The 26,579-nt window shown below is 34.0% G+C and overlaps 1 pseudogene; it reads right to left on the bottom strand.

The window, feature by feature from the left end:
* Positions 1–1,166: 1,166 nt before the first annotated feature.
* Positions 1,167–26,579, bottom strand: part of LOC149146897 (transcription factor MYB17-like) — a 36,655-nt pseudogene continuing 11,242 nt past the window's right edge.

Genomic DNA, 26,579 nt, shown 5'->3' on the forward strand with positions numbered 1-26,579 from the left:
ACCAACGAACTCCTTCAAGACTTGATTCATCAGTCGCATAAAGGTACCAGGTGCATTTGACAAGCCAAATGGCATAACCATCCACTTGTACAAACCTTCTTTGGTCTTGAAAGTTGTCTTCCACTTGTCTCCTTCTATGATCTGAATTTGATGATAACCACTTTTCACGTCAATCTTTGAGAAGAAAGTTGCTCCACCCAAGAAATCCATCATATCATCCATCCGTGGCAATGGAAACCTATAATGAATGGTGATCTTTTGGATTTCTCTAGAGTCAGTGTGCATTCTCTATTCTCCACCCTTCTTTGGACTTAATATAGTAGGTACGACACACAGACTCAAAATTTCTCTTATTAATCCTCTGTCCCACAATTCTTAGCCTTGTTTCCTCACTTCCCCATTCTCTTTGGCTCTCACTTGATATGCAACCTTGTTCGAAATACTTGCTCCAGGTATCAAGTCTATGTGATGATTGATGTTTCTTTTGGGTGGAAAGTCACTTGGCAATTCATCAACTACAATATCATGAAACTCATGCAACAACCCCTGAACTTCAATAGGTAAATCTATAATTTCAGTGTGCAAAAGTACTACCTTTGGCTTGCAAATCACTGCTTAGCTTACCTCTTCTTATTCCATCTGTTGTAGAAATTCCTTTCCACTAAGCAGCACTGCTTTTGGGCTACTTGTTTGTGTTGTACCTTCCTCTTTCAATGGCACAAGAGTGTGCTTCATGCCATCCTTTTTAAAATTATAAAAATTTCTCTCCCCATCATGTGTCACCTTCCTACCAAACTACCATGGGATACCCAAAAGAATGTGACAAGCATCCATTGACATTACATCGCAAAGCACCTTGCCTTTATACCTGCCTATCTGAACTCAACTTCACTTTGTTCATGCACCAACAATTGGTGTCCCTTTTGCAACCATGATACCTTATAAGGTGTGGGGTGCTTAATCTTTTCGAGTCCTAATTTTTCCACCATTTCTTGGGAGAATATATTGTTTGTACTTCTGCTATCAATCACAAACTTGTAGGAGTTGCCTTTTTCCTTACACATTGTCTTGGATAAGGATTTCCTTTGGACACAGTCTCCTTTGTTGGTTTTAACAGGACTTTGTGCATCATCAACACCTCTTGAGTCTCTGGCACATTCTCTACCTTAGGTACTTGTGCCTCTACTGCTATGGTTTGAGCTATGTATGCACCTTGTTGTCCCGTATTTTCATTCTTAGGACATTCAAAAGATCGGTGACCCAATTTATTACATCTGTAACACCGGTAGACAGTCTCTCTACCTCTTCCTCTACCTCTAATTCTCTGGTAAGGTCTTCCTCCTGTGTTGCCACCTTCTTTCTATGACTAGCCTTACTGATTTGAGTTGCATTCATCATTCTTTTGCGCATGAAACTTTCCTATTCCATGTGTTCGTCCTTTCCCTTTGGAAAAACCACATCCACTGCCAGAGCTTTGCTTCCTAATTATCTTCTCCTCTTCCTTCAAAGCGCACTTGAATGCTTCCTCTATTGTCAATGGAGAATGTATGTTGATTCATTTTAAATATCTAACTTCAAACCATTGATATAACTTGTTGTCCTTTCTAGGGTATCTTCTACATATCCTGCTCTCAAATTCACATTGTAAAACTCTTCGGTGTATTCTCTCTCTGTCATTATCTTTTGTTTAATATTTTTCATATGTTTGTAAATATTTAGCTCATAATCCTTTGGCAAGAACTTACTCTTCATCTTCGCCACCATTTTATCCCAGCTCTTGATCAATGGTTTATCCTTCTTCCTTATTTTAGCCTGTACATTATCCGACCATATTGCAGCATGGCCTTTCAACCTTGTCACAACAAGCTTGACTCTCTTATCCTCATCAATTTCCTCATACTCAAAATACTTGTCCATCTCACTAATCCAATCTAGTATATTCTCATCCTTCAAACTGCCATTGTAAATAGATATTTGTGGCTTTGGCCTTGAACTTGAGCCCAATACTGCTCTCAAAAAAATAATCTCAGCAGCTTCTTCAACACGTGGTGCTCCTTCTTCTTCAAGTTCCTCTTTGGCCTAACTAACATCTCGACCTTCAGGATGCCATTGTCTCCCTACTTCCATGGCTTCTAACCGAATTTACAGTCTCCTTGTCTCTTCTCGGAATTCTGCATTTCCCGCGGGTCTGCCTCATAGACCTTGTGCCCTTCCTCCATGCCTATTCATCTCTCTATACTATAGAGACCAACAACGTTAAGGCTCTAATACCACAAATTGATGGCTGCTATCTCAGCAAACCACATTGTTGTTACAAGATCTCTCAACAAAGTACACTGCTGTTATAGACTCTCTGAACAAACTACAATGTTGTTATAGGAGGAACAACAAATCCTTGCATTGATAGCAAACGATGGTGTTGTTACATGCTCTCTTAGCAAACTACAATGCTATTACAGGCTCTCTCAGCAAACTACAGAGTTGTTACACGATGAACAACAAACTATTTTTTCAGCCACAGAGTATGTAAAAACACAGTTTAAAGATCCCTTCATAACTCGCCAAACAAGGATATTTTTTGGAAATCACCTGGGATTTACTAAATAAACCCTTCTCTCCACAAAACCCACTGCGAGAATTTCGAATTTCGTCTTCCTTTGATCACAAATTGACCCGACAAATTGATGATGGTTCTCCTTTACGAATCTCCTTTCTTCTGTTTGTTGGATACAAAGTGTTGTGTATTTTCAAATCTGTAATGTAAAATGACTCTTTCCAATACACAATCTTGGATGCAAAAGTACTTGATTAGAAGATTAAATGAAATACCATTCTCAAGGTTCTCATTTAAATGTAAAAAACAGAGAAAATACAATGCAAGAATTCCTTATTCAACACAACAATTTAAAGACCAAATCAATTTCAATCTCTACATATTAATATTATGGTTCACAAACCTCACAAACACATATGCAAATAACTTTCTCACACACACTTACATATTCAATTTTCTCATACAAAAAACCACTAGTGTAAGAAATGTTGTTCAATGAACTTCAATCTCACACCAAAACTTCGAGCACCCAAAAATGTTCCTCCTCTCTCCCTCAAAACTAAAAATAATTATCCAAGAAAATGAGTTTATCGATGTGAACCAATTTTCCATAGCCCTAACTACCTACTAGTTATTAAATCATTTCTTTTAATTAGATATTCCTAACTAATCTTAACTGAATATCAATTTCTTTTTCACAAATAAACTTTATAATGTTCTAGCCTTGACATGTGATCAATCAATCCATCACATTGCTAGGCTCTTGGTGTGACTTTAATAACTTGTCATTTTTATGTGCTAGGCCTAATGCACCTGCATCAATTTCTTTTGATGGTTGTTGAGTGTATACAAAAAATTATTTCTTTCCAAACTTTTCTCACAATAGTATTCTTTGGGAACATCATGTTTGCAATGAGAGTGGTCATACAAGCCACAACCATGAGTCATTTGGAAACAATGGAAGAAATGAAACATTGAAAGATGGACACAACGATGTCAATGAACAATTTGAGGCATGTGGTTTTATTTTTTTATAGTGATATGGTTCGTGGAATGGTTGACAATTTGGAACATTCTATTGGAAATGTGGGTTGGAAAATTCCTAATAGCAACTATATAGTGGAACCTTTGCATACTCTCTCTGGTTCAACAACAAATATACTTCAAGTATTTTTCTTTTCATGTCATTTTGTCATGTTGATGAACAAATATTTATTGTTGTATCATATTTTTTGTTTTATCACTTGTTGTAGAACATTGTGGCACTAAATATTGGTGTACAAATATATTTGAAAGTAGTGCAACCTTTATCCATTCTTGAAATTCAGCGTCGACAATTAAACTATGCAATTCCAATAAATGGTGAAACTAATGGTCTCCTTAAAGGTGATTATGGAACCTTTGGTGTTTTGTGGCAAGAATATTCCATTCAAATGTTGACATCTGTTGTTTTTGTGCATCTCCGTATTTTTCCACTCTTGTGAATATTTCCTCACATCTATCTTCGTTGTGAAGATTATATTTACATGGGGGGCACTTCAAAGACTTGAAAACGGTGAGTGCTCTAGAAATGATCAATGAAATGGGACAATGGAAGGTAGGTGGAATGATGCCATTGAACAAGTAGTTGCACCTGATATTTTTTCCCATAGTAACATGCTTTCTAGGATTGATGAAAATTTGCTACATTTTGTTGGGAATGTTGGAGCCAATTTTTCTCTATGTAACTCTATAAACAATATTCTTGGCTGCAGAGAATTTCTTCATACTTGTACTATTGGGACAATATAGGTTCTTGATTTAATTCTACTTTCAAAGGGTTTTAAATCTTGATTTAATTCTACTTTCAAAGGGTTTCTATATTTGAAAGTAAAAATTTTGTTGTTTTATTCAACTTTTATTTTATGATTTTTTGCAGAACACTATTCAAGTGAATAGTGGTTGGAAAATAGATTTGCAATGAGGGAAACCTATATCAATTCCTCCCCTTGCACATGGACTATGCAACAATTAGGAAAATGTATATGATTTCTATTTTCAATTTGTTGTTCACTTCCAAAATTTAACTTTTCATTCTTTAAATCTTTGTTTTTGACATTATGCTTTAGATTTTTTGCATACAGAAAGTACTCAACTTCAACCAATCTAGAAGAATGGATTCCCATAATTTTATTGAAAGAAATGATGCAGCAAATGCCCAAATTGGATAGGTTATTTCAAATTATCGTGAGCCTTGTTGGTGTTTGGTAAAGGAGGAAAAGATATTCACTATCATTTGAAGAGACACATGATTGAAGTTCATAGAAAGTTTCTCTCCAGGATTGGTAATTTGTCTGTTGTGAAAACGTGCCAAGTGTGGAATGAATGTTATCTTGGTATACAAATTGTAAGATGGCATGAAGGGCCCATTTGTAAGGTGTAAGAGTGAGAACCACTATCATTTTTTTTCTTTCTTTAACAACATGGTTCCAAGTGAACAACAAGAGGTTCTAAGAGTTTTGAAAAGGGTTGAAGAGATGTTAATAGCACACTTGAATATAATATTTCAAGTGACACATGCATATGGTGGTGAATATGAATATAACATGCATACAATAGGTTTTCCAAAAGATATTATCTTCAATTGCAAAGAAGCTTCCATGATGTGTTGAACAACTTGATTTTGTAATTGTCAGAACACGTGGTGTTGAATCAAAATATTATGAATGTTATGTGAGGAGACTACATGTCATGGATGCATTGCTTGACAAAATCTAGATGGATAAATATTACACGGATGTTGAAATTGATATGGATTTAGTTCCTAGAAAGACCTACCAATGTGTCCAATAGGATACAATATGTCAATAGTGATATTTATGAAATAGGCAGAGATGATGAGGACATTGAAAGGGACGGGGATAATTCTTTGCACTTGTCCATCATCGTTTCCTTCTCTCTTTCAAAAAGAATGCATGAAGTGGATGAAATAAGAAGATTTATTGAAAATGCACCATGAACCTTTGGAATGGCTGGATATTGGTATGTCTCCCATTAACTAATACAATACTCAAAGTTTTTTAGACATGGAATTCCCCACTTTATTCCCCACAGATGTTGATTGGTTGCATCCAAATATTTGCAATGTTGAAATGCACAAATATGGTTTGCATCTACTTAGATATTATGCTCAAAGATTCAGAATTCATCCCCGCTTTCAATATTTTGTATTGAATATGATCATGTGCCATCTTAGCCAAAGAACAACATGTTTTTTTTTCAAGAATATTCTTGAAAATGCACCTACGTTCAAGAGAAGTGTCAACAACTTTGCGATCTCTCAACTAATAAATTGGATGAAAAATTAATTCATTTTAATTCTTCTCTTAGGGGTACAAGGGCATATTGGAAAAAGTTTCATTCTAAACTCATTGACATGATTACCCAGTTAGGTTTCCCTACCTTGTATTTTACATTAACTACAACCAATAAAAAGTGGTCTGACTTACATACTCTTATGCCTTGCCTTTGAACAACCATTGTCATAAACAACATGAACATGAAAAAAAAAAATTGTTATTAAGTATTCACTTATAGTTGCTAATTATATCCTTAAAGAATCAATATATTTAGTCAATTAGTTATACATAAATATATTGGTGCCAAAGACTTTTGGTATAGGTTCATTCTCGTTCCATTTTTTCATGTTGTACAAGATTTTGAAAAAAACCTTTATTGTTGTTGTTATATATATCTTAATTGCATGTTTATTTTTGTTAGGTATGAGTAGAAGCATATAGGTTCGATGCACGGTTTCTTCTGGTTGCCCGAAGTTCCGAATATAAAAATACTAGATTGGTCCAACCCAGCTTTGCAAATCGAAGCAACAAGTGTTACTTTGACAAATATGTAATAGCCTAGAATCCATGTGACATGCACCGTCGAACTGTGAATGATGATCCATGCCTTGTAAATACTCAACAAACTTTTTCGTGCAATGTTGAAGAGGATTATTAGCATTTGGTGAACTCTGTCCAAAGTCACACGAAATGCAGTGTGGATTCATGTTTATGAAAATAGGGGTCAATCCTTTCCTTTTCGCTATGATGCTCCATTGGAGGTTCGTGCTAAGTCAATTTTGTTCATGCTATTGTTAGTGTCTAGCCACAATTTTATGTTGTTCCCAAGGATGAGCCAAAAGAATTTGAAACATTTTGTTGGACTCAGTTGCTTTTGTACTAGCCATTTAGTGACATCACTTATATAGGGCTTACAAGTGAAACAATCATTGAGGATTATAGGAATTTAAGATATCATATGTCGCATGTTGGTGGAACTCTTTTTCCTAATGAAAGCACAGAAGAAGATGTTAAGTCTTTTATACATAAAGAAAATGTTGATGGAGATTTTTATGTATCTTACTACCACTAGACCTATTTTATGTATTCATTGGGTTTGATTTCTAAAATCATGCAAGTCCAAGTAAGATTCATTTTGGAACAACAAAAAGAATTTTGAAGTATGTGGGTGGAAAAAAAAAAACTGGTATTTGTATAATTCAATAGATAATTTTGGGTTGCTTGTTTATACAAATAGTGATTGAGTTGGATTTCTTGATGTTAGAAAAAGTACTTCAACTTATGTTTTTAGCCTAGGATTAGGTATCAAGGTTTTCAAAGGAACAAACAACTATTTCAGTACCTTCTACAAAGGCAAGTGCATTGCAACAACAACAATAACAACATGTGAAGCAATTTCATTGAAGAGAATGCTAATAGATCTGAAGCAAGAAGAACATGATGCCATAGTTTTTTAACCTATCTACCATTGCAATAAGTAAAAAATTTAGTGTTTCATAGTAGCACCAAACATATTTAATCAAATACTATTTATTAAGGGATTGTGTGGTAAAAGGAAAAATTGAAATAAGGTTTTGTAAAATAAATGATCAACTTGCTACATTTACCAAAGCACTACCTAAACAGAAGTTTCATTTTTGGAATCACCTCATTAAGAGTGTCAAGGGAGTGTTGAAGATAATGCTTAATTGATTGATTTGTTACATGTCCTCAAAGTAGTGTAAACATAAATTAGGATTCAACCAATTAAGTTGGAGTCAACAACAATAACAATATATCAAGCAATTTGGTTGAAGGGAATCTTAGCAGATATGAAGCAAGAACAAAAAAATTGCATAATTATTTATTATAACATACTATTTCAAGAAGGAAAAGTCTAGTATTTCTAGTAAAAATCCCAAAATCTGATAATCAAGGGAGATCTGTTGTTTGACCCCTACCAAATCAACATTAGTTCAAAATTGAGTTCAATTGTTTAACCTATTTCCATTCCAGATAAGTTCAAGATTTAAAGGATAAATTGAGAATTGATAATAAATTTATACATGCCTTGTGTTTTGAATTGTGTTTATAACAACTAAAGCCAATGCTTCTAGAAATATGATCCATTATTGAATTTATATATACTAGTCATTTGGCTACCTTAACAAAAGAAATATAGAAACGGAAGTTATTTTTATTCTTAGTGACTTTACTTAAATGTATATATATATATATATATATATATATATATATATATATATATATATATATATATATATATATATATAATCTCCACACAAATATTTATATTTTGTTCCAAATTAAAAGTAATCTTTCCTATAGCAATGACAAAGTAGGTGAAATGATGAGGAGAGAAATACAATTAGAAACATACCAGAAGTAATGCAAATCTTTTAAGCTCAAACTTAAAAAATAATTCGTGACCACATCTTATGTGGATAGCAGATTCCATAAATATGTAAGAGTTATGGATAGGAGATTCCATAAATATGTAAGAGTTATGATAGAGAAGAAAAGTGAGATATATAAGTGTATGCTCTTAGAATGCAGATGCATGAGAAAGATTTCAGATTGAATAAATATCACAGAATTATGACCCAGAAGAAAAGTTCAACCTATTCATAAATATCTCAGAATTATGACAAAGAAGAAAAGTGAGATTTCTAAGTGTGTATGCTCTTAGAATGCAGATGCATAGGCAAAATTGCAGATTCCTGAAATATCCCAAAATTATGCCCAAGAAGAAAAGTGAGATTTCTAAGTGTATGCTCTTAGAATGCATATGCCTAAGCAATAAACGACATGTTGCCCTAGTAATCCTCTTCAAGTAATTCGGGCAACGGTGAAGCAGCCTGCTGCTAAAAACCCTTTCTCAATTCTGACTGAATGTTACCATCGTTGTCATCAGTATCAAAGAAATCCAGAGGAAGCTCCAGAAAACCTAGCTCCTCTGGGGCCTTATCTTTTGTCATATTAGCAACAAATGAAGGTACTTTAGGAGTTTCCACATTGCAATCCCCGATCCATTCAAATGATGGAGAATTGCATTGTTGGGAGGTGTTGTCCTTCTCAACGTCATTATCATTATCATCTGGGTGCAATGACGATAAAACTCACAATAAAAGGGGATCGTCTCCTCCTCCATTGGGATAATGATTCTCCTTCCTGAAAGTCCTAGGGGAACCTCTCGAAAACCTAGTTCCACATTGTAGTCCGTGATCCAGGGGAAGCTCTGGAAAACCTAGTTCCACATTGCAGTCCGTGAGCCACTCAAATGACGCAGAATTGCATTGTTGGGAGGTGTTGTCCTTCTCAACGTCATTATCATTATCATCTGGGTGCAATGACGATAAAACTGATGATAAAAGGCGATCGTCTCCTCCTCCATTGGGATAATGATTCTCCATCCTGAAAGCCTTACCAGCTTCTGAATTCCACATCTTCAAGAAATAATCAGCAAGTGGATTATTGTTAGGCATTGTTGTCGTTTCCATTGTACTACCATTAGTGTGGTAGGACATAATCAGTGATTCCCTCGAGAGGAGAGCTTCTGCTTCGAGTCTTGCATTTTCCCACTGTACCTTGTGCCTCCTCACAGCCCAGGCCTTGTACTCGTGTGGAGCATTGGGGTTGCTTTCTTCTATGGGCTTATGTGTTGAGGGATCAAGTCCCATCTTCAACAAATGCTTCTTCAGCTTGGAATTCCAGAAATTCTTAATCTCGTTATCTGTTCTCCCCGGCAGGTTGGAGGCTATCACAGACTGTTGGGAATTTTTCTGGTAAAATTCCAAAACAAATAAACTGAACACAGAGACAATGCTCTGTTTTTCCCCACAGGATCTTAGCACAGGGAAGCTTTTAAAAAAAAAAATCTGAGCAGATAGAGTTTTTCCTCATACAAAATAAAACTTGTATTCATTAATCAAAGACAACTTCAGTTACAAATTTCTTCCTCTCTCTCAGAGGGATTCACCAAGAACATTTCAACAAAAATTACTCTGTCTCCTCCTGAGATTTTACACTGCTGTGTGTAAAAATCTCTTTTACATTCACTGCTGTAAAAACAAACTTCAACTACAGAAAATTACATTCACTGCTGTGTAAAAACAAAATCTTACATTTACTGCTGTAAAGAAAAATTTCTTTTACATGTGTTGCTGCCCATTACATTTTGTTTCTTCAACAAAAAAAATCTTCATGCTGCTGCATTTTTCATATTCACACTGTTGTGTGAAAAAAAACTTTTACATTCGCGGGCTGCTTCCCTTTTTTTTACTTTGCAATACAATGCGTTTTCATTTTTCATATATTACATATACGATAACAAAAAAAAACATAACATATATGTTTTCTTGTGCCCACACTTCCGTAGTTAAAAAAAAACATTAAAATTAAAGATCTTACCAACATTTTACCTATCACAATTAATTCATTAAATTACTTCGCTGACAAAAACTTGCGGTCAAACAAGGTTTACTTCACACAATGTTCATGTGCACGACTTTGGCTTTAATCAACGGACATCATCCATCCTTGCAATCAGACGAATATTGCTTGCCCAAACAAAACGAATGTTACGTCCCGATAAAAAGTGGTTTTTGGAAAAGTACTGTGGACACGCGTCGAAAGGTGTACAGTAGCGGAGCCCCTCGGAGGAAAACCGCTTGCTGAGCAAAAGCGGTGCGATGGAGGTTTAGTGGTTTTCTGAATTAAATGCGCACGGTTCAATAGTTGCGCAGTTGAAATTATTAATATTTCAACACTCCCCTTTAATTTCAACTGCTGGGTTATCAGTCATACCCAAACATTTCCTCAAAAATTCAAAGCTTTTCTGGTCCAATGGCTTTGTCAGAATGTCTGCAACCTGTTCCTGAGTCCTGCAATGTTTTAAAACAATTTCTCCATTTCTTACCAATTCCCTGATGTAGTGAAACCTTGTGTCAATGTGTTTTGTTCTCTTATGAAACACCGAATTCTTGGATAATGCAATAGTTGAGCTATTGTCACAAAAAATCATAGTTCCTTTCGTTTGCTCTTGGCATAAGCTCCTCAACATCCTTCTCATCCATACTGCTTGACATGCTGCTGTTGTAGCTGCCACATATTTAGCCTCTGCTGTAGACAATGCTACAATAGGCTGTTTCTTAGAAGCCCATGAAATGGCTCCTGAACCCATGTGAAAAACATAACCGGATGTGCTTTTCCGATCATCTACACTTCCAGCCTAATCACTATCAGTGTATCCAATTAAATCTGAACATTCTGAGACAGTATATAAAATGCCAAACCTTTTAGTACCTTTAACATACCTCAGAATTCTTTTTGCTGCGTGCCAATGTGCTTCTTTTGGCCTTTCCATGAATCTGGAAACTAAACTAACAACAAACATTATGTTTGGCCTAGTTGCAGTCAAATACATTACGCTGCCAACTATGCTCTTATACAAGCTAGGATCAAAATCCTTGCTGCTGTTCTCTTTGCTGAGTTTTAATCCCATCACTGTGGGGGTGATTGTTGCCTTGCACTCTTGCATATTAAATCTTTCCAACACTTCATTAACATATTTTTCTTGTGAGATAAAAATCCCATTTTCATTTTGATCTACTTCTATTCCTATGAAGTATTTCAGCAAACCCATGTCAGTCATCTCAAATTCTTCTTTCATGACTGTTTTGAAATTTTCAATGAGATATTCATCATTACCTGTGAAAATAACATCATCAACATACAACACAACAATTAAAATTTTACCATCCTTTTCTTTGATGTAGAGGGTGGGTTCTCCCTCACATTTTTCAAATCCATTTTCCAGTAGATAGGAATCTATCCTACTGTACCATGTTCTTGGTGCTTGCTTCAGCCCATAAAGAGCTTTTTTCAATCTGCACACTTTGTGCTCTTGGCCTTTCTTCTCATAGCCTAGAGGTTGTTCAATGTGGACATCTTCCTTTAACACTCCATTTAGGAATGCTAACTTCACATCCATTTGGTAAACTTTCCACTTGTTTTGTGCTGTTGTGGACAACACTGCTCTCACTGTTTCCATTCTTGCAACCAGTGCGAAAGTTTCATCATAGTCTCTCCCATACTGCTGCTTGTATCCTTTGACAACCAGCCTTGCCTTGTGTCTTTCTATTTTTCCTTCAGCATTACTCTTGGTCTTGTAAACCCATTTAACTCCAATGACTTCTTTTTCCTTTTGGTAGTTCAACCAAATCCCATGTCTTGTTTCTTTCTATGGCATTAATCTCCTCATCCATAGCTTCTATTCATTTCTTATCCTTAATTGCATCTTCGAAATGAATAGGGTCATCAACATGACAATATAAAGCAAACAAGGAATTCATACCTTCATCATAAATATCACTTAAATTTCTGAATTTCTTACATTTTTCATTTGGTGTACAAGTGCTTGAAGAAGCACTTGAGTTTCCTCCTTGTGGTGTGCTTGGAGAAGCACTTTCATTTCTTCTCAAGGGTGTCTCTTGCTGTCCTTGTGTTGGCACTACTGTTTTGGGATGTATTTCAGCCATCTTCTCATCATCTTCATCATGAGACAAATAGTTTTTAACATTCACTGTTTTCTCTATGCTTCCATCCCAAGCTTCCTCCTCAATGAATTGAACATCTCTGCTCACAAAAAACTTCTTGGTAGATGGGATATACAACCTGTAAGCTTTGGATTCCTCACTGTATCCAATGAAAATACATTTCTCCCTTTTGCTGTCCAACTTCTTCCTTAGCTGATCTGGAATGTGTGCATAAGCCACACATCCAAAAACTTTCATGTGGGTGACTCATTGCTTTCTCCCACTCCATGCTTCTTCCGGCACTTTGTTTATCACTGCTTTTGTAGGACATCTATTCAAAATATATACTACACAGTGTATAGCTTCAGCCCAATAATCATTTGGCAAATGCTTTGCCTTTAGCATACTCCTCGCCATATCCATGATGGTCCTATTCTTCCTCTCGGCAACTCCATTTTGCTGCGGGGTGTACCTAGCTGTAAACTGCTTATGAATTCCATTTTCTCTACAAAACCGTAGAAATTCCTTGGAGATATACTCACCTGCTCTATCAGTTCTCAAAACTTTGATATGCAGCCCGATTTGGTTTTCCACAAGTGCCTTGAAATTTTAAAAATTTTCAAACACTTCACTTTTGTTCTTTAGGAAATAAACCCAAGTCTTTCTCGTGAAATCATCAATGAATGTTAGAAAATATTGGCTGCCTTCTAGTGATGGGGTTTGCATTGGTCCACATAAGTTTGAGTGGACAATCTCTAAAGGTGCTTTTGTCCTTATGCTTTTCCCTAATGGAAAACTTTCTCTGTGTTGTTTCCCCAAGATGCAACCTTCACAAAGGATGTCTAGTTTCTCTATCAATGGTAATCCTCTTACCATTCATTTTCTACTCAACAAGTTAAGACCTCCAAAGTTGAGATGTCCAAATCTCAAGTGCCACAACCAATTTTCATCTTTTGGTACGCTTTGGAAAGCCTCTTGGGTAACTGCTGCAATTACTTCTTTTTTTCAAATCTGCCCTTATTCTGAGAGGGAACATCCTGTTCCTTGTCATCTTCACTTCAGCAATACATCTTTTGCTAGGTGCTCTATCCATGATGGTGCATACATCATTCTCAAAGAAAACATTGTAACTCTTTTGAACAAGCTGTCCAATACTTAAGAGGTTACACTTCATTCCAAGAACATAATAGACATCTGCTATGGTTTTCTTTTCACTTTTCTTTGTAAATATTTTAACTTCTCATTTTCCCATAACAGAAATTTTTCTATCAGTCCCAAGTGTGACTTGTGACTTCACACTCTAATCTAAAGCAGAAAACAAGGCTATGTTTCCTGTCATATGGTTGCTCGAACCAGAGTCTAGAAACCATATATCATCACTCTTTGTTTTAGCGATATTACAAGCTAACAACACATTATCTTGGCTGATATTTTCTCTAATGATATTTGCACTAGATCTATTACTCATATCATGCTGCTTCTTCCTACATTCGTTTGCATAATGCCCATATTTTTTACAATAATAACATTGGACATTGGATTTTTCATACCTTTGTCCTTCAGCATGATGTTGTCCACTTTGTTGGTTGCTGCCTTGGCCTTGGTTATGATGTGGATTGCTGCCTCTTCCTTGAGCGTCTGCTGGACTGTTTCTTCCACCTCTGTTTTGGCTTCTGTCTCTTCCTCTCTTGCTTCCCCTGCCTTGATCTCTTCCTCTTCCAAAGGACATCTAGGTCTTAAAGGCTTGTTCTAGAGATGAGTTTTCATTTCTACTCAACCTCTGCTCATGTGTTATCAGTGATGCATGAAGTTCATCAATTGAAAAGTTTGTGAGATCCTTTGTCTCTTCTATGGTGGTGACAATCACATCAAACTTTGAGGGTAGGACCCTCAATATTTTCTCCAAAATCCTCCTTTCTTCAAGAGTTTCTCCATGAGATCTTATTTGTGTGACCACACCAATCAAATGTGTGAAGAATGAGTCAATATTGTCTGACTCGTTCATGCACAAATTCTCAAAATCTCTCCTCAGCAACTGTAGTTTTGTTGTCTTCACTTTCTCCATGCCTTGATAGGTTGTCTTGAGAGTTTGCCATGCTTCTTTGGATGTATTGGCTGCTGCTATCCTTGGAAACACACTCTCATGCACTGCTTGATACAAAAATACGAGGGCTTTTGAATCCTTCTTTTTATTTCTCTTCAAGAGATCTTTCTCTCTCTGAGTTAATCTATTAAACTCATTTTCATCTCGTGGTTATTCAAACCCATATTCAACAAGTTCCCATAAATCTTGTGAGGCAAAGAGGGCTCTCATGGTTATTGCCCAATAGTCATAGTTTTTCCCATTAAACTATGGGAGTTGAGTATTAAAAATACCCATGCTAGTGCTCGTGCTGGAGCCAGCCATTCCTTGCACTCTCAGCTATGATTCAAATACTTGACTGTATATTTAAAAATCACTGAGTGTCTTCAAGAGCAACACAAAGAAAAACATTGAGAAATACCTAGATCCTTTCTTGACTGAGTCTTCACTCTGCTGGAGAAGCTGCAGCAAGAAAATCCTTCCCTTAAGCTTCTTTGACACCTTCAAAGAGTCTTGACAAGCTCTCATACCACTCATGGGAATTTTTCTGGTAAAATTCCAAAACAAATAAATTGAACACAGAGACAATGCTTTGTTTTTCTCCATAGGATCTTAGCACACGGAAGCTTTTAAAAAAAAAATATGAGGAGACAGAGTTTTTCCTCATACAAAATAAAACTTGTATTCATTAACCAAAGACAACTTCAGTTACAAATTTCTTCGTGTCTCTTAGAGGGATTCACCAAGAATATTTCAACAAAAATTACTCTGTCTCCTCGTGAGATTTTACAGTGCTGTGTGTAAAAATCTCTTTTACATTCACTGCTGTAAAAATAGACTCTTCCTCTCTCTCACAGGGATTCACCAAGAATATTTCAACAAAAATCACTCTCTCCTCGTGAGATTTTACACCGCTGTGTGTAAAAATCTCTTTTACATTGAGTGGTGTAAAAACAGACTTCAACTACAGAAAATTACATTCAATGCTGTGTAAAAACAAAATCTTACATTTACTGCTCTAAAGAAAAATTTCTTTTACATGTGCGGCTCATTTCATTTCTTCAACAAAAAAAATCTTCATGGTGCTGCATTTTTTATATTCACACTCTTCTCTGAAAAAAACTTTTACATTGGCGAGCTGCATCCCTTTTTTTATTTTGCAATACAATGGGTTTTCATTTTTCATACATTACATATACGATAACCAAAAAAAACATAACATATATGTTTTCTTGTGCCCACACTTCCGTAGTTAAAAAAAACATTAAAATTAAAGATCTTATTAACATTTTACCTTTCACAATTAATTCATTAAATTACTTCTGCAGTCAAACAAGGTTTACTTCACACAATGTTCATGTGCACTACTTTCCATCTTTGTATATCCCAATAAAAAGTGGTTTTTGAAAAAGTACTGTGGACACACGTTGAAAGGTCCCGATAAAAGTGGTTTTTGAAAAAATACTTTGGACACGCGTTGAAAGGTGTACAGTAGCTGACCCGTCAGAGGAAAACCACTTGCTGAGCAAAAGCGGTGCGATGGAGGTTCAGTGGTTTTCTGAATTAAATGTGCACGGTTCAACAGTTGCGTAGTTGAAATTATTAATATTTCAACACAAACCATCTGAAACCATCACACAAATAAATAAATTGTGCCAAAGTATTCCATCGTGAGAATATGCAATAAGTATTTTGTTTATTTGTTACCTGCTACCTAAAATTCCATGCAACTGAATGCTAGTCCGCCCTTCCTCTTATGTAAAAGAACCTCGCTTGATATCAGGTCTCAGATAATTCATCCATCGTAATCGACAACTCTTACTGCAACGAGGAAGCCCTGCATATTACAAAATTGAAGTTTATATAAATGGAAATACCTTGTAAACATAAATGAGAATATCAGAAAGTATATTTATATTAATTACAGACCAGCGAGTTGGGGAACCGCACGCCAATTGTCATGCCCATTTTTGAGAATGTAATTGACAAGAATTTGATCCTCTTCAGGAGTCCAGGGGCCCTTCTTTAACCCCCTTTTCTCACACCACCCCTACCCATGTTCCACCTCTGCAGATCCACAGCAAAAATTCTCTCAGACGTCCTGCAGATGACCAGTATATTGAAAGCTTGCAGATCAGCCATATATTGATCTCAGAGGTTATTGAGGTGGCTTAGGAGGACAACTGGGGCCAAGAACATTAAACGACCCTTCACATCAATTGAAACGGAAAGCGATTGTTATTACTTTGTCATGAGAGAGCGATAAAAAAAATCTAGCAGCGTATTAATAGGAAACATAATTGAAGATGTTTCTATAAATTTTCATGTTTACTGATTTGCTATTTAAAATTGGTTGGTTAAAAGAATTTCAAAAAATCTTGTGGATGCACTGTTTGAATTTGAATCATGTTTTTTATGGTGGAAATAGATTCAGCACCATCAAGATACCTAAAATTATGAATTTTGACAGCTTTTACTTGGATTTAACTTTTAGGGTAAATAATCATAATACTAAGGCAATTACAAAGATTGATGGCATTGAGGAAACACCACAGGAGCATGTTTTCATTAAGTGAAATATCATATAACCTACAGAAAGCTGGGCCATAGTGCATATAACCACATTACCCATGTATAAGTAGAATTTTATTTTTTGAATTTAGGTTTTTGTGATCCATATTACATTAATTAATATGGCAAAATTTTCTCCTATCCTATTTTTAAGGAAAAAAATTCTTAAATTTTTATTCTTATTCTTATTTTTTTAAATTGAGAAAAAATGGTTGAAATTATAAATTTGACTTAATGAAATCTATGAAAGAATTGTGTGGGATTATAAATATTGTTAATTTAAAAATAAAATGATAAAGCTAGTTTATCTTTAAAAATATAAAATAATTATTTTATTAATGAAATTTATTAGGTAAAGTATTTATTATTATTAAAATTATTAAATATTGATGATTAACTTTTATTAAGACAAATATGGTCTATCCATTTAAATAAAAGAAAGTAAGAAATTAGTTAAGATACTTCAATATTTTCTTTTCATGATTGAAAAAAATAGGTAGAAGTCTTCCTAGATCACCATAATTTTGGTCACTTAACAAGTTAATAAAGTTGGCATTGTGGGAAAGCTTTTGGAAATAAGAAAGGATGTGACTAAGAGACTCAAGAGAGTGTTTTCATCTCCAACCCTCCTATAGGGGAAAATGTAACAAACTCTTTACTGCCAAGGTGTTTTGCGAATTGACCAAGTCTCATTTTCACTTTGAAGGTCATGAGAATTAGTTCTTATTTTGGCAATGTTCATTTTATTCTTAGCACGAGTGAAATATAGTTCTAGTTATCTAGATTGCGATTGATCACCTCTTTATAATACCTTAACTTCCTTTTTCTCTCTAACGCTTTATCCTCCCATAACTTGTCCTTAAATTTGGAATTAATAATATTTTTAATATTATCCTCATTCTCCAACACCATCTCCTCCTAATTGTGCTAGCCTTGCTTGAGCTAAAGCTGGGATTTTGGCTAGAGTTTAAACAATTTTTGGGACCCTCTTTGTTTCCATATTGTAGAGCCTACATGAGATACCAAATCATAGTCATGCATTCAATGGAATAGAGGCTAATTTCAATGAAGAGGATAGGGTAGGGAGTATTTCCTTCAATTACCTAGATATAGTGCAACCCCAAATCTCACATCCATATAAAATAACATGGGTGACAATAGTGTCAAAGTGAAACTTTCTTTTACTCCATTTTCGAGGAAAAAAAAAGCATAATTGTATTTATATAAGAAATATAAAAGAGTCAAAATGTAGATTCATTCGAACATAGAATATGTCCCAAAAGATCTGAAACTTCACATAAGAAGAGCCATATTTAGAAAATAGCAAGATGAGGCCTATAAAACCGTGGAGATAGAGCAACTTTCTTTTACTCCATACCCAAAGCTTTGATGACTTACAATTGTTTTCAAGCTCATAATAAGTTTTCCATCCCCAATTATCCTTTTCTCAATCTTATAATTCTAATTGATAATATTGATATATGTGTCCAAATAGTTATTATGACACTTGATAGTTTTAGATTTTTTTATCATGATTTTAGTCTTGTCAATATTAATAATCATACTCATGTGAGCAATAATCTTGGAGAATTTTAAGCTACTTGTTGTCTAGACATCCTTATTCAAATAATAATTTTAATTCAATTTTAATACTAAATTTCCTTATTTCATACTTAAACATATACCAAAAAATATTTAAAAATTAAAATTCAATAAAAAGTTATAGAATAATAAAACCACATAGAGAAAAATCATTGTAAATACTCCTAAATTTTAAGAAATATGTAACCACAACCTTCCCTATCTTTAAAATAAGATTTTGAATGCATAAATAAATGAATCATTATGCAAAATTTACATCCTAATAAATTTGTAACAAAATTTGTTCATAAAACCTTTTTTTTTTAGCAAATAATTACATTTTTTTCCTATTAAATATGATTTTTGCAATTAATTACAATTTCCCCTATTGATAATCATAAATAACTATTTAATACAAATGATTTCTCTTCTCTTATGTAACTAGGAGAAATAATTTAGGGTAACACCTTTGGTACCTAATAACCAAATTGTAAAAGTAAAGTTATGTACATGCATGGATTGAATCATTAAAGTTTAGTACTTGGATTTTTCTATTAAATATGATTTTTGGAAATAATTACAATTTTCCATATTGATAATCATAAATAACTAATTAATACAAATGATTTCTCTTCTTCTATGTAATTAGGAGAAATAATTTAGAGTTACACCTCTCACACCTAATAACCAAATTGTAAAAGTAAAGTTGTGTACATACATGGAAATAAAAATAAAATAAAAATCATTGAAAACTTAAAAGGAAAATGATGGAATTTTCTTGAACAAGAAAATGGGATTTGAAAGGAGTTTAAAGAGATTATAAAATTAATAGTAATTTTAAAGTATTATAAATATAATTATGGAAGTTGTTTTTAGTAATTTTATAGATATTTTAATATCTAAATATTTTTATAATCAAACTATTTATATATATATATATATGAATTTTAAAATTTACTATTAAAATTTTATTTATTTTTATTTTTTAAATGTAAAAATCATTTCTATAATGTCATTTTTATTCTTTGTTACATATTGTTTTAAATATTATGGTGGTCTGGTTAGAATAGCTGTAGCTTTATTTGTTAGGTATTGTTTTAATTACTATGATGAAATCATTAAAATCTTGTTTTAGCTGTTTTTTTTTACTTAACAGCATAGCACAATTCAATAATGTTCATTAATATTATGACTCACAAATGCTAGGCGTTAGAATAAAATACTAAATGAATATTTTAATAAATATAATACATTTTTATTATATCTGTCAATAAGTAAGCTATATTGTAACTATTTTATAGTAAAAAAATTTGATTTTAATGCAAAATACGTTTCTGTTAAAAATTATTTGAAGGATTATAGTGACCTACTTAGAATAGTTGTAATTTTATTTATTAGGTATTGTTTTAATTACTCTGATAAAATCATTAAAACCTTGTTGTAGAAGTTTTTTCTTAACCTAACAACATAGCACAATTCATTAGTGTTGATTAATGTTATGACTCACAAATGCGACCGAATAATTGTCCGCCCTAAAATTCCATGCAACCGAATGATTGTCCGCCCTTCCTCTTCTGTAAAAGAACCTCGCTTGATATCGACAGCTCTTACTGCAACGAGGAAGCCCTGCAAATTACAAAATTGAAGTTTATTTAATGGAAATACCTCGTAAACATATAAATATAAATGAGAATATCAGAAAATATATTTATATTGATTACAAACTGCGAGTTGGGTAACCGCACGCCAATTGTCATGCCCATTTTTGAGAATATAATTGACGAAAATTTGATCCTGAGTCCAGGGGGCCTTCTTTAACCCCCTTTTCTCACCCCACGGAGCCTACCCATGTTCCACCTCTGCAGATCCACACCAAAAATTCTCTCAGCCGTACTGCAGATGACCAGTATATTGAAAGCTTGAAGATCAGCTATATATTGATCTCAGAGGTTATTGAGGTGGCTTAGGAGGACAAGTGGGGCCAAGAACATTAGACGACCCTTCACATCAATTGAAACGGAAAGCGATTGTTACTACTTTGTCATGAGACAGCGATAAAAAAAATTAGCAGCGTATTAATAGGAAACACAATTGAAGATATTTCTATAAATTTTCAAGTTTAATTACTATTTCAATAAAGTTAAAAGTGGTAGGAATCTGAGTAAAAAATTTTCAAAAAATCTTGTAAATACGGTGTTTGAATTTATGGTAGAAATAGATTCAACACCATCAAAAACTTTTAGGACACCTAAAATTACTTTTTTCAAAATATGACTAGAATTTCCATAAATTTCACTACAAAAAATCATTACGAAAATTGATGACATTGATTACCACTAAACAACACAACACGACCATGTTTATAATAATGTACGGAAAGCTGGGCCATACTACTTATAACCAGATTATTAGTCAGTAAATAGAAAGACCATGTCTTTAATGTTTTTATTAATAATGGTTATATTATGCACCTTGGTCAGAAAGCCTTCCTCAAAGCCTTCCTCAAAGCTAGCAAGAGATCATTGGTAGAAAAAGACCCTAAAGATTGAGTCCTTGGGTTTCATCTCCTTTTTGTCCAAGGGACCAATTATAAAATTGCAAGGATTGTGACAAAGCATAATGTTCCCTCTACCTTTACCTTTAGACCCCTTAACACTATATGGATGCCAAAGAGATGAAAAGCATCTATGTTATTCATTGTTCCTCTGGAATCCCCTAGGTTGGTGAGACTATTTGTTCTGTTAATCCTAGCACTCAGCAGACTTAAAACATGTAAAACATGTGAGGACCCATTCTTTTGAAGAACATGCTAAAAAGACAGAAGGTCATGTATGTATTGAGGAGACCCGTGTTATTGCTAAGGTTGTGCAATTTCATCACCTAAAGTTTAGGGAAGCCATTGAGATTGAAAAAAAAGGCCCAACAATCTCAATAAAGATGATGGCTGGAAAATAATCAGTTTCTAGATCCTTGCCCTCTCCTCTTAGTAGATCCCTATGGTGTTCTTCTGTGTAAATTCCTTCATGAATAAAATCCCTCTTGTTAAACCAAAATTTAGTTGAAAAAAAATGAAAACAATTCATAATTAACTTCGAGTTTAAAACAATTTAATTTCTCTTTAGCTCCTCATTATCCTATTATTTAGAAAGTCCTTGATATATCTAGCCTAATTAGTTATCCTTTTAATGAAATACTCTTATATTATTATTGACTCAAAAAAATAAAAAACAAAATATAAATAAATCCATACTTTTAGTTTATAACTTAATGGTCTAAATTTATGTAATAGTTACAGGTTATACAAACTATTAATCCATTATATTATTTAATTATATTAGCCCTTTGGATTCATATTAAGTAAATACATACTTAGATATACAATTATTTAACAAAAGTTTTATTAATAAACTTCAATATGATATTTAGATTTTATTAATAACTATAACATAACTAAGTCACAATTAACTTTTTAATTAGATAATATTAGCCCCCTTTTATTTCATATATGATAATTAATTGTTTAGTTTCACAACTTGTTAACTTTATCATAATATTAACTAATTAATTTTATAGCTTGTGATATAAAAACTTTTTAAATATATTACTTCATTTACATATAATACTAGTTATGAAACTAACTTATATTAATTATTTAAGTAAAATCCTTTCGGTAATTAATTTATTCATATTATTATATTATATAATCTTATTTCTCCCACCCCTATCCCATAGTCCTATCTAGTTAGCCTTTTCCAATCAAATATAGCCTTTAGAAAGTTTGGTTGACTAATCCAATATAGTTGTTGGTGGATGATCTGCTCTGTTCTTCAACTTGTCCTCACGATGAACCACACTCGTTGGTTTGAAATGCCTCGACAAAAGAATTCCAATGTGATTTGCACCGAAGAATCTCCTCTCAAAACAAATATGGTCTATCAATTTAAATAAAATAAAGTAAGAGATTAGTTGAGATTCTTTAACATTTTCTTTTTATGATTGAAAAAAATAGGTAGAAGGCTTCCTAGATCACCATAATTTTGTTCACTTAACAAGTTAATAAGGTTGGCACTATAATTTTGCTCACTTAACAAGTTAATAAGGTTGGCACTATGGGAAAGCTTTTGGAAATAAAAAATGATGTGACTAAGAGACTCAAAAGGTAACAAACTCTTTACTACCAAGGTGTTTTGGGAATTGACCAACTCTCATTTTCACTTTGAAGGTCATGATAATTAGTTCTTATCTTGGCAATGTTCATTTTCTTCTTAGCACTTGGTCAAGAGTGAAATATAGTTCTAGTTATCTAGATTGGGATTGATCACCTCTTTATAATACCTTAACTTCCTTTTTCCCTCTAACTCTTTATCCTCCCATAACTTATCCTTAAATTTGGAAGTAATAATATTTTTAATATTATCCTCATTCTCCAAGACCATCTCCTCCTAGTTATGCTGGCCTTGCTTGAGTTGAAGGCGGGGATTTTGGGTAGAGTTGAAACAATTTATGGGAACCTCTTTGTTTCCATATTGTATAGCTTATATGAGATACCAAATCATAGTCATGCATTCAATGGAATAAAGAATAATTTCAAACAAGAGGATAGGGTAGGGAGTTTTTCCTTCAATTCTTTAAATATAGTGCAACCCCAAATTTCACATCCATATAAAATAACACGTGTGACAATAGTGTCAAAGTGCAACTTTCTTTTACTCCATACCCAAAGCTTTGTTCAATTACATTTGTTTTCAAGCTCATAATAAGTTTTCCATCCCCAATTATCCTTTTCTCAATCTTATAATTCTAATTGAGAACCTTGATATATGTGTCCAAATAGTTATTATCATAAATAAAGTTATCATAGTTGATAGTTTTAGATTTTTTATCATGATTTTAGTCTTGTGAGTATTAATAATCATACTCATCCTGAAGCAATAATCTTGGAGAATTTTAACCTACTCGTTGTATAGACATCGTTATTCAAATAATAATTTTAATTCAATTTTAATATACTAAATTTCATTATTTCACTTAAACATATACCAAAAATAGTTAAAAATTAAAATTCAACAAAGAGTTATAGAATAATAAAACCACATAAAGATGTTAATATTATGGAGAGAAAAATCATTGTAAATTGATGCAGGAGAATTCACCCGAAGGAAAATCATTGTAAGTAGTAGACATAGGGGGGTCATGTGTTTTTGGGAAATTAGTTTCCTAAGTCTCAAGTCAAGTTAATATTTAGCCCTTAAGTGTGATTTAATTAGATGCTCTCAAAACAAATAAATGAGAACATGAGTAGTTCCATGATCCTAGGAGCAAGGGAGAGCTTTTAGGCATAAAAGGGAGAATAGATGTGGACCATTAAGAAAAATAGGGGACTTTTTTATTTTAAAACAGAGAAAAGATGGAGTGGATGAAGTCTGCCATATATATATATATATATATATATATATATATATATATATATATATATATATATATATATATATATATATATATGCATGAATGTAGAGCGTTACAGCTTTATTTGAGTGATTTTAGGAAAGGATGGGATTAGTAACCCAATCCCAATTTCCATATAAAGAAATGTAAGTCTACGGGAAGAAGGGAGGCCACAAGTGTTGAGAATCAGGCCTGTGTGAGAGACCCAGAGTCCCAATTGTAATCAATTACTTTTATGTTTTAATAGAGAGTAGGAATTCGATTCTGAGTGTGCATATGTGTGAATTGAGTCTTTACGATTTGATTTCATGTGAATTATGAAGTCGTAGGTTTTGTAATGAATTGCAGGGAGAGTTCTGTAGTACGCAGGGGCGTAACATTCTCAGAGATGAATCACAAGGAATCATTCAATCCTAGTGAAAATCAGAGTTAGCTTTGGAGGGGAATGTGAGCATCAAAGTGGGTAGCAGAAGTAGTGAAGGGTGAACCTTTAAAGAAGAAAATCACTGAGAAATTGAAGAAACAATGTAAATTTCCTACGCAAAGGAATTGCAGAGAAGTGCAAATGATGCTCAGCAGTCGTTGGATCATCAATATCAATGACTGAGATCAAATCGCAATGGCATAAGACCCTTTAGAGTTATCGGGATAAACCTTGGAAGTTTGCAAAGAGTAAGGGTGATTAATCGTGGACCGTTGGATCATGGCCAGATCAACAGTCATGATTAAATTGCATTATCGGCGATCGGAGGTGCCAAGGGTCAGCAATTTAGTGGGATTTCCATATCCGTGATAGCGATATCGGCGATCATCATTGGCTTTGCATCAGAGATCAGAAGGTTAGGCTATCGGAGAGCGCAAAGGCAGCGTAGAGGAGACAGACCCGATGTTGTTATAAATGCGGGTCTATACAATTTAAAGTCCAGAGTATATGGTTCAATAGAAATTCCTTTGTATTCCAAAAATATTATAACACCGATAGTTTATACGATGTAGGCCTTTTTAACACAGAAGCATGTTTCTCCGATTCGATAGTCATATCGGAGTCGGAGGAAGGGTGAAGGTATATATATGTATGAACCGTGGAACATGCGATGGCCAATTGCAATGAGGTTTTAGCCTTGGGAACTGTGTGACTCTGTACAGGAAGGTGGAAAAGCTAAGAAAAGCGGAATTTTCCTTTGTAAAGGTATGTTTCCTTTATAAATGGTTTTTAAAAGGGAAAAAGTGTCGATATATGGTTTTATGTTCTTTATATATATATGACCCCATGTTATAAGGGGAAGGACATATATATATGTGTGAATGAAATGTTCCGAAGGGTTTAAAAAGTTCCAATAGAAAGATTTAAAAGGGAGCATTCATTAAAAAGGATAATGAATGTTAAAAGTGTGTTTTAAGTCCCGATAGAGGATTACAATGGGGTGATTGGTTATGATACAAAGGAACGGCTATATAAAGGGGCCTTGACAATTAAAGGTCTAAAGATTTAACTCCATTTTAGAGTTAAATATCCTAGGACAGTTGTGGATGCATTTTTAATATGCATAATGTGGGTATGTGTGGGTGTAGCCCTGCACCATTAGTGGTATCAAAGCAGATTTGTAATCTGTAAAAGGAGAACTTTTGACGTTCTTGGAAGACTATAGCAGTCCCAGCAAAGGTTTGGAATAGCAGGAACAGAAGATTCCTTAAGGAAGGAGAAAGAAAGATTGCTTAATGAAAGTTCTGAAGGAAATATGACTTGGAAACCAACCAGAGGACAATCCATTCAAAGTGTAGAAGAATAGGTGAAACAAGATCATGCTGAGATCTTGAAGGTATGTTCTATTTTAAATTAAGAATGTGTGTTTTTATATATTAATGCACAGGTGACAACAAGAGAATCTATGAGAGAAGAAAAGATGTGTTCTTGAAGACAAAGTAAGGAGAATACTCTAATAGGAGAAGTGGTAATGAACTTGAAGAATCAAACGAGATTGGACAGAGAGGATAGTTGAAGTGTTCTGAAGAGAAAGTGAGAGATTGCAGAAGCCTAGAAGGAGAAAAGGTGTTGCTCTAGAAGGGGAGGTTTCAGACAGAGGATCTATACTTACCAAAAGACTGAGTGAGGAGAGTTTAGTGAGGTAAGATTGTAGTCAGGAGGACTAGTTGTTGTAGAGGCTTGTTGCAAAGGAGCTCATGAAGAAAGAAGAGAAGAAGATGACTACTGATAGTCATAGCAGAGGTTCAAAGAGAAGCTACAGTAGAGGATATAAGAAAGATGATGCCAAAGAAAATGGCAAGAAGATGAGTCAAGAAGAAATTGACAAAGAGGTTGTTGAATTAAAAAAACAACTCAATACATTAAGGAGAATGCTTGAGGAAAGTCAGAGACTAGGTTGGGTCTTAAGGAAGAAGCCAGTAGAATGGCATGATATGCAGAGAAGGATGTAGCAAAAGAAAGTGAAGTGGTTGAAGGGAAAACTTAAGGA

This window comes from Pinus tabuliformis, chromosome 9 (genome assembly GCF_031772625.1).
Source record: "Pinus tabuliformis cultivar Carrire ecotype Pingquan chromosome 9, CPIR1, whole genome shotgun sequence".
Classification (NCBI taxonomy): Eukaryota; Viridiplantae; Streptophyta; class Pinopsida; order Pinales; family Pinaceae; genus Pinus; species Pinus tabuliformis.